The following is a 13,411-nucleotide window of genomic DNA, read 5'->3' as shown; positions in this document are numbered from 1 at the left end:
CGAGCAGTAAGGCTTTATCAGAGGACAGTGTAAAGCATTTGTTGTACAAACTCAGTCAGCAAATGGTCTCACACACTCAAGAACTGAACTCTAGGCCAATTGTTGTTGTATAAAAAAATATATAGTTGTTTTATTTTTAGAACCAAGCGAGCCTGGCAGAGGTAAGCATTAAATACTTTTCAGTAATAAGTTACTGGATATAGAACAGTTGAAAAATGCAATAGGAATGGTACTTTGTTTGATTGACAGGGGAGCAGTAGAATGCAACACTTAGCAAATACAGTACATTGGAAAGAATAGACTTTTTCAATACTTTGCAGGTAAGTTACTTTTCGGATTACTTTTTCTAACACAGTGCTGGATTCTAGATTCAGCACAGGGACATTTCCTGAAAACAGTTGAGAAAATGTGTTTTAGTTAGATGTACGATTTTCAAGGACTATTCTTGTAGTTCAAAAGTTGACACTTCGAAACTTTTTCACAGAGAACCACCAATGTTATCCTACGGAACAAATTCAATTCACAGGTAAGTTACTTTTACGTTAATTTTCCTACTCATTGCTGGATACCTAGATTCAGCACTGGGACATTTCCTGAAAACAGTTGAGAAAATGTGTTTTGGTCATTTGTGCGATTTTTAAAGAATATTCTTAGTTTTCAAAAGTCGACACAAACTTTTTGGGAGAAAAAGTGTCAATGTTATGCAATGAGGAAAAGCAGGTTATTGGTTGGCTTGTGGGTCCCCAGAAGACTTTTCTACAGTTTCAAAGGGCTCCCCTGGTTGCTCCAGGCCTGCCCTGATTTACCCTCGCTGGGTGAGTCCCTCAGACCTTGCTGTTCTGCACCGCTGACTTTTTATCCTTTCCACAAGACTTGCTGTTACCAAGGTTTGTTGGCTCCAATCTGGTCACCAACACCGCAATAAGCTGCAGACTTCGTGGGACACACTGAATCCAGCTCCTGGTTGTCGTCGACGCCTCCTGGACCTCGTGGCTGAAGAGCCAAGACACCCGTGATCACCTGAAATCACCCGATGACTGTGGGCATCCATCTTCCTTGCCCCGGGTCACTGGCAAGTGACTTTGAACACTGTCCCCTCTGCTTTCAGGTCTTCCTTCTTCTGAATCCAGCCTTGGATTCCACCGGACACTTCTCCTGTCTTCACAAGCAGCAAGTCTTCTTTTGCTCCCATTGAAAACGATGCAGCGACCCAACACCAAAAGACCGGCTTTCCTGGGTGAGGTAACTCGTGCACTACGGTGCTCCTGTGTGTGTTGGCTCTAGAACTACTTACCCTGTAAGTGACGTGCTTGCAGACTCTCCCGAAGTATCCTAAAACTTTTAAAATTCCAACCGCGACTTGCTCCATTGAAGTCAATTGGGATCCGCGGCTGTGATCTCACACTGCATGCGTCTCCCGTGGGTCCTTTACTTACCTGCCTTGGGTGGATTAGTGAGGCCCCAGCGCTTCTGAAGGCCCTAGGCCTTGTCCCTTCTCAAGTCGTTATTCTTAAGTCTCTTTTTTAGTATATGGTCTGGTACGCCCCTAGGGCCCCAGCCATATTTGTGCTTAACTTGTTGTGAAACGTTGATTTGTGCATATGTTCCTGACTTCTAATCTCATAAAGAGATTAGCAGAGAGTTGTTAGTAATAAATACATATATATTTTATATATATACCTGTGTGGTGTCCTTTCATTTAGTAATTCAAGAGATTATAAGGTAAAACAAGCTGCTTTACATTCCTCTAAAGACTTTGCCTGAAGGCTGCTCTCCACAGCTACCACTAGGATAGCTTTCTTTAAAAGGTTGTCTTAAACCTACTACCATAAGAGTCAATTTGTACTGGTGCAAGGTGGCCACTTTAATTAGTGACCAGCATATACCATGCCAACTTCTCACACATACCATGCAAGAAAGATGGCACTTTCACACACTCCCTCTCAAGTGTGCCAACGTTTTATATTTGGCTTAGAGAGACCTGTCAGACAGGATGTGACACTCTTGTGCCAACAGGATTGCAGCCCCCATCCTTCTCTACCCATTGAGGTCCACCTGCCAATCACAGCAACCTTTTGTGTAATTCTTGAGAGGAGTTTCATGCCTCATTAAGAGCTGAGGACAGGCTGGGAGTTGGCAGAGGCTAATTCTAACTAGCTTTCTGAAACGCTCAGGCCAATAAAGGGTGACTTCCTAAAAGTTAAATTTCCCACATATTTACTAACAATCTAATCCCACCATTATTTTGGATTTGTATTACCGATAAAAATAATTCTTTAAATGTTGTTTGTGGCTGGTACAGCTCAAAAGTTATAGATTAAAGTAAATAATGTATACTTCGTCTTTCCCTATGTACCAGTTACAGCCTAACCAGCAACCATTGTGTTTTGGGTCTACTTACTGCGCAAACGTGCCATTTGTCTCACATGTTCCAGTCTGAAATATTATGCACCCCTACCTTGTGGGCAGCAACGTGCACTTATTTAATATTTAAAAAGCAGTTTCTTACCTGTAAAAAGAGTGATTTTGACAGCTCAGTGCAGCAGAGTTCAAGCTGCTACTGTCAGGCTACACAGCGTAGGCTGAAGCCACGTTTGCCCTTCTGCTATAGTGAATGGGCAGTAGGTGCTGCAGTTCACGGGTGGCATTTAACTTTCCATGCCTGGGGGTGTATTTCTGCACCAATACTGTGGCTTTACAGACATGTTAAGAGCCAATCAGGTTTCAGCCAATTTCGACATGTTTAACGGGGGATTACATACATCTTACTCATGTTTAGCAGGGCTAAAGTGCACAGAGTTCTAAAGCTATCAAAATAGGGTCCAGAAAAGGTGAAAAACTGGGCTGACCATGTAGAAAAGGCAGAGGATATCCTACAGTGCATATACATGTTTGTTTATGCGTGGAAATGTGAGTCTCTGTGTGCATGTGTTCTATTGGTACAAACAATTGCAAATTGTTCCTCCCCCATGATTTTTATTTGTGATACTTTAAACCCCCCTTTAAAGGGGGACAGTGGGCAGAACACCACATAAATCTACCCATTATTAGCATGACTATTCGAAAACCTTCTGATTATGTGGATGGAATTGAAGCGAACGACTGTGAGGCCTGTGGAAAGACTGGATAGCCATGCTTGTCTTCTCCTTTTCCCCTGATCTTTCTACTCCGTATGCATCTTCTCTCCCGTCAATGAGTATGTCTTTGCTTCTCATTGCATGTCTTTGCACACTCCTTGGTCGTGTGCGCAATCCCGCGTCTCTCAGTCATCCGGGAATATACAGATAAGGTTTACTTTTTCAAAACTCTAAAAATAATCAATATATTCTGATTGTGTAAGTGTTTATTGTGGCTGTTGTCTTCATTGAACAGGAGAATCACCAGCTGTGCCTGAAGTGTCACTGAGAGTAAACCAGCATGCCAAGGGTGCTCCGGTCACTGATGAACATGAAGGTCAAGACCCTCCCTTCACAGGTCAGGAGGTGTTGATGGAAACGTGTCTTTCTGTTTGAAAAAGTAGGACTTAGCTAATGTTTTTAAAGAGTGGGAATGATTAAACCCTCTGCACTGTCACAGCATGCATGCACCACAACACATGCACCACAACACAACAAAATTACCACTACACAACACATGCAGCACAACGCATGCACCACAACACATTCACCCCAACACAATCACCACAACACAACACATGCACCACAACACATTCACCACAACACAATCACCACAACATAACACATGCACCACAACACATGCACTCCAACACAACACAATCACCACAACACAACACAATAACCACAACACAACACAATCAACACAACACATGCATAACAACACATGCACCACAACACATGCACCCCAACACAATACAATCACCACCACACATGCACCACAAAACATGTACCACAACACAAGCATCACAAGCACCACAACACATGCACCACAACACAAGCATCACAAACATGCACCACAACACAAGCACCACAACACATGCACCAAAACACATGCACCACAACACAAAACATGTACCACAAAACAAAACATGCACCACAACACATACAGAACAACACAAGCATCACAAACATGCACCACAACACAAGCACAACAAACATGCATCACAACATGCACCACAACACATGCACCTCAAACATGCACCACAACACAAGCACAGCAAACATGCATCACAACATGCACCACAACACAACACACTCTGGCCCTGGGGAATGATAGCCCCACAGGGGCCTGCACTGGCACCACTCTGGTCCTGGGGAATGATACCCCACAGGGGCCTGCACTGGCACCACTCTGGCCCTGGGGAATGATACCCCACAGGGGCCTGCACTGGCACCACTCTGGCCCTGGGGAATGATAGCCCCACAGGGGCCTGCACTGGCACCACTCTGACCCTGGGGAATGATAGCCCCCCAGGGGCCTGCACTGGCACCACTCTGGCCCTGGGGAATGATAGCCCCGCAGAGGCCTGCACTGGCACCACTCTGGCCCTGGGGAATGATAGCCCCGCAGGGGCCTGCACTGGCACCACTCTGGCCCTGGGGAATGATAGCCCCGCAGGGGCCTGCACTGGCACCACTCTGGCCCTGGGGAATGATAGCCCCACAGGGGCCTGCACTGGCACCACTCTGGCCCTGGGGAATGATAGCCCCGCAGGGGCCTGCACTGGCACCACTCTGGTCCTGGGGAATGATAGCCCCGCAGGGGACTGCACTGGCACCACTCTGGCCCTGGGGAATGATAGCCCCGCAGGGGCCTGCACTGGCACCACTCTGGTCCTGGGGAATGATAGCCCCGCAGGGGACTGCACTGGTAGCACTCTGGTCCTGGGGAATGATAGCCCCGCAGGGGCCTGCACTGGTGGCACTCTGGTCCTGGGGAATGATACCCCCGCAGGGGACTGCACTGGCACCACTCTGGCCCTGGGGAATGATAGCCCCGCAGGGGCCTGCACTGGTGGCACTCTGGTCCTGGGGAATGATACCCCCGCAGGGGACTGCACTGGCACCACTCTGGCCCTGGGGAATGATAGTCCTGCAGAGGCCTGCACTGGCAGCTCACTGGCTCTGGAGAAGGTTAGCACCGCAGGGTCCTGCACTGACAGCTTTCTGGCCCTGTACAAGATCAACTCCTCAGGGGCCTGAACTGGTGGCTCTCTGGCCCAGAGGAAGGCTAGCGCCACAGGGCCCACATTGGCTGCTCTCTGGCCCTTGGGAAGGTTAGCTCCGCAGGGGCCTGCACTGGCAACTCACTGGCCCTGGGTGAGGTCAGCCCTGCAGGGGCCTGAACTAGCACATCTCCTGAGAGTCTATTGCATCAAGGAATATATCTCTTGTTGTAGCAGATGTTCACATCTCCCCGGAGTCTCCTGCACAGAGGAATGAATGTCTTCTTGTATCCGATGTTTACATCTCCCCAGAGTCCATTGTCCAGAAGAATGAATGTCTTCTTGTAGCAGATATTCACATCTCTCCAGAGTCTTCTGAACAGAGGAATGAATGTCTTCTTGTAGCACATATTCACATCTCCCCAGAGTCCACTGTCCAGAAGAATGAATGTCTTTTTGTAGTAGATATTCACATCTCCCCTGATTCCACTGCATAGAGGAATGAATGTCTTGTTCAAGCAGATATTCACATCTCCCCAGAGTCTACTGCACAGAGGAATGAATGTCTTCCTGTATCCGATGTTTACATCTCCCCAGAGTCCATTGTCCAGAAGAATGAATGTCTTCTTGTAGCAGATATTCACATCTCTCCAGAGTCTTCTGAACAGAGGAATGAATGTCTTCTTGTAGCAGATATTCACATCTCCCCAGAGTCCACTGCACAGAGGACTGAATGTCTTCTTGTAGCAGATTTTCACATCTCTCCAGAGTCCACTGTCCAGAAGAATGAATGTCTTTTTGTAGCAGATATTCACATCTCCCCTGAGTCTACTGCATCGAGGAATATATCTCTTCTTGCAGCAGATATTCACATCTCCCTAGAGTCTACTGCAAAGAGAAATGAATGTCTTGTAGCAAATATTCACATCTTCCCAGAGTCTAATACACAGAGAAATGAGTGTCTTCTTGTAGCAGATATTCACATCTCCCCAGAGTCCACTGCATAGAGGAATGAATGTCTTTTTCAAGCAGATAGTCACATCTCCCCAGAGTCTGCTGCACAGAGGAATGAATGTCTTCTTGTATCCGATATTTACATCTCCCCAGAGGCCATTGTCCAGAAGAATGATTGTCTTCTTGTAGCAGATATTCACATCTCTCCAGAGTCCACTGTCCAGAAGAATGAATGTCTTTTTGTAGCAGATATTCACATCTCCCCAGAGTCCACTGCATATAGGAATGAATGTCTTTTTCAAGCAGATAGTCACATCTCCCCAGAGTCTACTGCACAGAGGAATGAATGTCTTCTTGTATCCGATATTTACATCTCCCCAGAGGCCATTGTCCAGAAGAATGAATGTCTTCTTGTAGCAGATATTCACATCTCTCCAGAGTCTTCTGAACAGAGGAATAATTGTCTTCTTGTAGCAGATATTCACATCTCCCGAGAGTCTACTGCACAGAGGACTGAATGTCTTCTTGTATCCGATATTTACATCTCCCCAGAGGCCATTGTCCAGAAGAATGATTGTCTTCTTGTATCAGATATTCACATCTCCCCAGAGTCCACTGCATAGAGGAATGAATGTCTTCTTGTAGTAGATATTCACATGTCCCCAGGGTCTACTGCACAGAGGAATGAATGTCTACTTGTATCCGATATTTACATCTCCCCAGAGTCCATTGTCCAGAAAAATGAATGTCTTCTTGTAGCAAATATTCACATCTCCCCAGAGTCTACTGAACAGAGGAATGAATGTCTTCTTGCTGAAGATATTCACATCTCCCCAGAGTCCACTGCATAGAGGAATGAATGTCTTCTTTTATCCGATATTTACATCTCCCCAGACTCCATTGTCCAGAGGAATGAATGTCTTCTTGTAGCAGATATTCGCATCTCCCCAGACTCTACTGCACAGCGGAATGAATGTCTTTTTGTAGCAGATATTCACATCTCCTCGGAGTCTACTGCATAGAGGAATGAATGTCTTCTGTAGAAGATATTCACATCTCCCCAGAGTCTAGTGCAGAGAGGAATGAATGTCTTCTTTTAACAGATATTTACATCTCCCCAGAGTCCACTGCCCAGAGGAATGAATGTCTTCTTGTAGCAGATATTCACATCTCCCCAGAGTCTACTGCACAGAGGAATGAATGTCTTGTAGCAGATTTTCAAATCTCCCCAGCGTCTACTGCACAGAGGAGTGAATATCTTCTTGCAGCAGATGTTCACATCTCCCCAGAGTCTACTGCAGAGAGGAATGAATGAGTTCTTGTAGCAGACATTAACATCTCCCCAGAGTCTATTGCACAGAGAAATGAATGTCTTGTAGCAGATATTCATATCTCCCCAGCGTCTACTGCACAGAGGAGTGAATATCTTCTTGCAGCAGATATTCACATCTCCCCAGAGTCTACTGCAGAGAGGAATGAATGACTACTTGTAGCAGACATTCACATCTCCCCAGAGTCTACTGCAGAGAGGAATGAATATCTTGTAGCAGATAGTCACATCTCCCCAGAGTCTACTGCACAGAGGAATGAATGTCTTCTTGTATCCAATATTCACATCTCTCCAGAGTCCACTGTCCAGAAGAATGAATGTCCTTTTGTAGCAGATATTCACATCTCCCCAGAGTCCACTGCATAGAGGAATGAATGTCTTCTTGTAGTAGATATTCACATCTCCGCAGTGTCCACTGCCCAGAGGAATGAATGTCTACTTGTATCCGATATTTACATCTCCCCAGAGTCCATTGTCCAGAAGAATGAATGTCTTCTTGTAGCAAATATTCACATCTCCCGAGAGTCTACTGAACAGAGGAATGAATGTCTTCTTGCTGAAGATATTCACATCTCCCCAGAGTCCACTGCATAGAGGAATGAATGTCTTCTTTTATCCGATATTTACATCTCCCCAGAGTCCATTGTCCAGAGGAATGAATGTCTTCTTCTAGCAGATATTCGCATCTCCCCAGAGTCCTCTGCATAGAGGCACAAATATCTTTTTGTAGCAGATATTCACATCTCCCCGGAGTCTACTGCATAGAGGAATGAATGTCTTCTGTAGAAGATATTCACATCTCCCCAGAGTCTAGTGCAGAGAGGAATGAATGTCTTCTTTTAACAGATATTTACATCTCCCCAGAGTCCACTGCCCAGAGGAATGAATGTCTTCTTGTAGCAGATATTCACATCTCCCCAGAGTCTACTGCACAGAGGAATGAATGTCTTGTAGCAGATTTTCAAATCTCCCCAGCGTCTACTGCACAGAGGAGTGAATATCTTCTTGCAGCAGATGTTCACATCTCCCCAGAGTCTACTGCAGAGAGGAATGAATGACTTCTTGTAGCAGACATTAACATCTCCCCAGAGTCTATTGCACAGAGAAATGAATGTCTTGTAGCAGATATTCATATCTCCCCAGCGTCTACTGCACAGAGGAGTGAATATCTTCTCGCAGCAGATATTCACATCTCCCCAGAGTCTACTGCAGAGAGAAATGAATGACTACTTGTAGCAGACATTCACATCTCCCCAGAGTCTACTGCAGAGAGGAATGAATGACTTCTTGTAGCAGACATTCACATCTCCCCAGAGTCTACTGCAGAGAGGAATGAATATCTTGTAGCAGATAGTCACTTCTCCCCAGAGTCTACTGCACAGAGGAATGAGTGTCTTCTTGTAGCAGATATTCACATCTCCACAGAGTCTACTGCACAGAGGAATGAATGTCTTCTTGTATCCAATATTCACATCTCTCCAGAGTCCACTGTCCAGAAGAATTAATGTCTTGTAGCAGATATTCACATCTCCCCAGAGTCCACTGCAAAGAGGAATGAATGTCTTTTTGTAGCAGATATTAACATCTCCCCAGAGTCCCCTGCATAGAGGAATGAATGTCTTCTTGTAGCAGATATTCATATCTCCCTAGAGTCTACTGCATATAGGAATGAATGTCTTCTTGTAGCAGATATTCACATCTCCCCGGAGTCCACTGCCCGATGGAATGAATGTCTTCTTGTAGCAGATATTTACATTGCACCAGAGTCCATTGTCCAGAAGAATGAATGTCTTTTTGTAGCAGATATTCACATCTCCCCAGAGTCTACTGAACAGAGGAATGAATGTCTTCTTGTAACACATATTCACATCTCCCCAGAGTCCACTGCAAAGAGGAATGAATGTCTTTTTGTAGCAGATATTAACATCTCCCCAGAGTCCCCTGCATAGAGGAATGAATGTCTTCTTGTAGCAGATATTCATATCTCCCTAGAGTCTACTGCACAGAGGAATAAATGTCTTCTTGTAGCAGATATTCACATCTCCCCGGAGTCCACTGCCCGATGGAATGAATGTCTTCTTGTAGCAGATATTTACATTGCACCAGAGTCCATTGTCCATTGTAGCAGATATTCATATCTCCCTAGAGTCTACTGCACAGAGGAATAAATGTCTTCTTGTCGCAGATATTCACATCTCCCCAGAGTCCAGTGCATAGAGGAACGAATGTCTTCTTGTAGCAGATATTCACATCTCCATAGAGTCCACTGCATAGAGGAATGAATGTCTTCTTGTAGCAGATATTCACATCTCCCAGAGTCTACTGAACAGAGGAATGAATGTCTTGTAGCAGATTTTCACATCTCCCCAGAGTCTACTGCACAGAGGAATGAATGTCTCCTTGTAGCAGATATTCACATCTTCCCAGAGTCTACTGAACAGAGGAGTTAATGTCTTGTTGCAAAAGATGTTCACATCTCCCCAGAGCCTCCTGCACAGAGGAATGAATGTCTTCTTGTAGCAGATATTTACATCTCCCCAGAGTCCACTGCCCAGAGGAATGAATGTCTTCTTGTAGCAGATATTCACATCTCCCCAGAGTCCACTGCGCAGAGGAATGAATGTCTTCTTGTAGCAGATATTCACATCTCCCCAGAGTCTACTGCACAAAGGAATGAATGTCTTGTACCAGATTTTCAAATCTCTCCAGCGTCTACTGCACAGAGGAGTGAATTTCTTCTTGCAGCAGATATTCACATCATCCCAGAGTCTACTGCAGAGAGGAATGAATGACTTCTTGTAGCAGACATTAACATCTCCCCAGAGTCTACTGCACAGAGAAATGAATGTCTTGTAGCAGATATTCAAATCTCCCCAGCGTCTACTGCACAGAGGATTGAATATCTTCTTGCAGCAGATATTCACATCTCCCCAGAGTCTACTGCAGAGAGGAATGAATGACTTCTTGTAGCAGACATTCACATCTCCCCAGAGTCTACTGCAGAGAGGAATGAATGAGTTCTTGTAGCAGACATTCACATCTCCCAAGAGTCTACTTCCCAGAGGAATGAATGTCTTGTAGCAGATAGTCATATCTCCCCAGAGTCTACTGCACAGAGGAATGAATGTCTTGGTGTAGCAGATATTCACATTTCCCCAGAGTCTACTGCACTGAGGAATGAATGTCTTCTTGTAGCAGATATTCACATCTCCTCAGAGTCTACTGCACAGAGGAATGAATGTCTTCTTGTAGCAGATATTCACATCTCCCCGGAGTCCACTGCCCGATGGAATGAATGTCTTCTTGTAGCAGATATTTACATTGCACCAGAGTCCATTGTCCAGAAGAATGAATGTCTTCTTGTAGCAGATATTCACATCTCCCCAGAGTCTACTGAACAGAGGAATGAATGTCTTCTTGTAGCACATATTCACATCTCCCCAGAGTCCACTGCAAAGAGGAATGAATGTCTTTTTGTAGCAGATATTAACATCTCCCCAGAGTCCCCTGCATAGAGGAATGAATGTCTTCTTGTAGCAGATATTCATATCTCCCCAGAGTCCAGTGCATAGAGGAACGAATGTCTTCTTGTAGCAGATATTCACATCTCCATAGAGTCCACTGCATAGAGGAATGAATGTCTTCTTGTAGCAGATATTCACATCTCCCCAGAGTCTACTGCACAGAGGAATAAATGTCTTCTTGTCGCAGATATTCACATCTCCCCAGAGTCCAGTGCATAGAGGAACGAATGTCTTCTTGTAGCAGATATTCACATCTCCATAGAGTCCACTGCATAGAGGAATGAATGTCTTCTTGTAGCAGATATTCACATCTCCCAGAGTCTACTGAACAGAGGAATGTTTGTCTTGTTGTAGCAGATATTCACATCTCCCCAGAGTCTACTGCACAGAGGAATGAATGTCTCCTTGTAGCAGATATTCACATCTTCCCAGAGTCTACTGAACAGAGGAGTTAATGTCTTGTTGCAAAAGATGTTCACATCTCCCCAGAGCCTCCTGCACAGAGGAATGAATGTCTTCTTGTAGCAGATATTTACATCTCCCCAGAGTCCACTGCCCAGAGGAATGAATGTCTTCTTGTAGCAGATATTCACATCTCCCCAGAGTCCACTGCGCAGAGGAATGAATGTCTTCTTGTAGCAGATATTCACATCTCCCCAGAGTCTACTGCACAGAGGAATGAATGTCTTGTACCAGATTTTCAAATCTCTCCAGCGTCTACTGCACAGAGTAGTGAATTTCTTCTTGCAGCAGATATTCACATCTCCCCAGAGTCTACTGCAGAGAGGAATGAATGACTTCTTGTAGCAGACATTAACATCTCCCCAGAGTCTACTGCACAGAGAAATGAATGTCTTGTAGCAGATATTCATATCTCCCCAGCGTCTACTGCACAGAGGAGTGAATATCTTCTCGCAGCAGATATTCACATCTCCCTAGAGTCTACTGCAGAGAGGAATGAATGACTACTTGTAGCAGACATTCACATCTCCCCAGAGTCTACTGCAGAGAGGAATGAATATCTTGTAGCAGATAGTCACTTCTCCCCAGAGTCTACTGCACAGAGGAATGAGTGTCTTCTTGTAGCAGATATTCACATCTCCACAGAGTCTACTGCACAGAGGAATGAATGTCTTCTTGTATCCAATATTCACATCTCTCCAGAGTCCACTGTCCAGAAGAATTAATGTCTTGTAGCAGATATTCACATCTCCCCAGAGTCCTCTGTATAGAGGAATGAATGTCTTCTTGTAGCAGATATTCACATCTCTCCAGAGTCCACTGTCCAGAAGAATGAATGTCTTCTTGTAGCAGATATTCACATCTCCCAAGAGTCCACTGCATATAGGAATGAATGTCTTCTTGTAGCAGATATTCACATCTCCCCGGAGTCCACTGCCCGATGGAATGAATGTCTTCTTGTAGCAGATATTTACATTGCACCAGAGTCCATTGTCCAGAAGAATGAATGTCTTTTTGTAGCAGATATTCACATCTCCCCAGAGTCTACTGAACAGAGGAATGAATGTCTTCTTGTAGCACATATTCACATCTCCCCAGAGTCCACTGCAAAGAGGAATGAATGTCTTTTTGTAGCAGATATTAACATCTCCCCAGAGTCCCCTGCATAGAGGAATGAATGTCTTCTTGTAGCAGATATTCATATCTCCCTAGAGTCTACTGCACAGAGGAATAAATGTCTTCTTGTCGCAGATATTCACATCTCCCCAGAGTCCAGTGCATAGAGGAACGAATGTCTTCTTGTAGCAGATATTCACATCTCCATAGAGTCCACTGCATAGAGGAATGAATGTCTTCTTGTAGCAGATATTCACATCTCCCAGAGTCTACTGAACAGAGGAATGAATGTCTTGTAGCAGATTTTCACATCTCCCCAGAGTCTACTGCACAGAGGAATGAATGTCTCCTTGTAGCAGATATTCACATCTTCCCAGAGTCTACTGAACAGAGGAGTTAATGTCTTGTTGCAAAAGATGTTCACATCTCCCCAGAGCCTCCTGCACAGAGGAATGAATGTCTTCTTGTAGCAGATATTTACATCTCCCCAGAGTCCACTGCCCAGAGGAATGAATGTCTTCTTGTAGCAGATATTCACATCTCCCCAGAGTCCACTGCGCAGAGGAATGAATGTCTTCTTGTAGCAGATATTCACATCTCCCCAGAGTCTACTGCCCAGAGGAATGAATGTCTTGTACCAGATTTTCAAATCTCTCCAGCGTCTACTGCACAGAGGAGTGAATTTCTTCTTGCAGCAGATATTCACATCTCCCCAGAGTCTACTGCAGAGAGGAATGAATGACTTCTTTTAGCAGACATTAACATCTCCCCAGAGTCTACTGCACAGAGAAATGAATGTCTTGTAGCAGATATTCAAATCTCCCCAGCGTCTACTGCACAGAGGATTGAATATCTTCTTGCAGCAGATATTCACATCTCCCCAGAGTCTACTGCAGAGAGGAA

The 13,411-nt window shown here is 44.9% G+C and overlaps 1 pseudogene across 1 annotated transcript in view; it reads left to right on the top strand.

Annotated features, from left to right (window-relative positions):
* Positions 1 to 13,411, top strand: part of LOC146839235 (uncharacterized) — a 310,687-nt pseudogene that overhangs the window by 54,838 nt on the left and 242,438 nt on the right. Inside the window, exon 4 of the transcript XR_014960814.1 lies at positions 3,373 to 3,474. The product of XR_014960814.1 is annotated as an uncharacterized LOC146839235 (transcript). The remainder of the gene's footprint in view (positions 1 to 3,372; positions 3,475 to 13,411) is intronic.

This window comes from Triturus cristatus, chromosome 4_2, assembly GCF_964204655.1.
Source record: "Triturus cristatus chromosome 4_2, aTriCri1.1, whole genome shotgun sequence".
Taxonomy (NCBI): Eukaryota; Metazoa; Chordata; class Amphibia; order Caudata; family Salamandridae; genus Triturus; species Triturus cristatus.
Note: the sequence above shows the minus strand (reverse complement) of the source record. Positions and strands in the feature narration are given on the sequence as shown.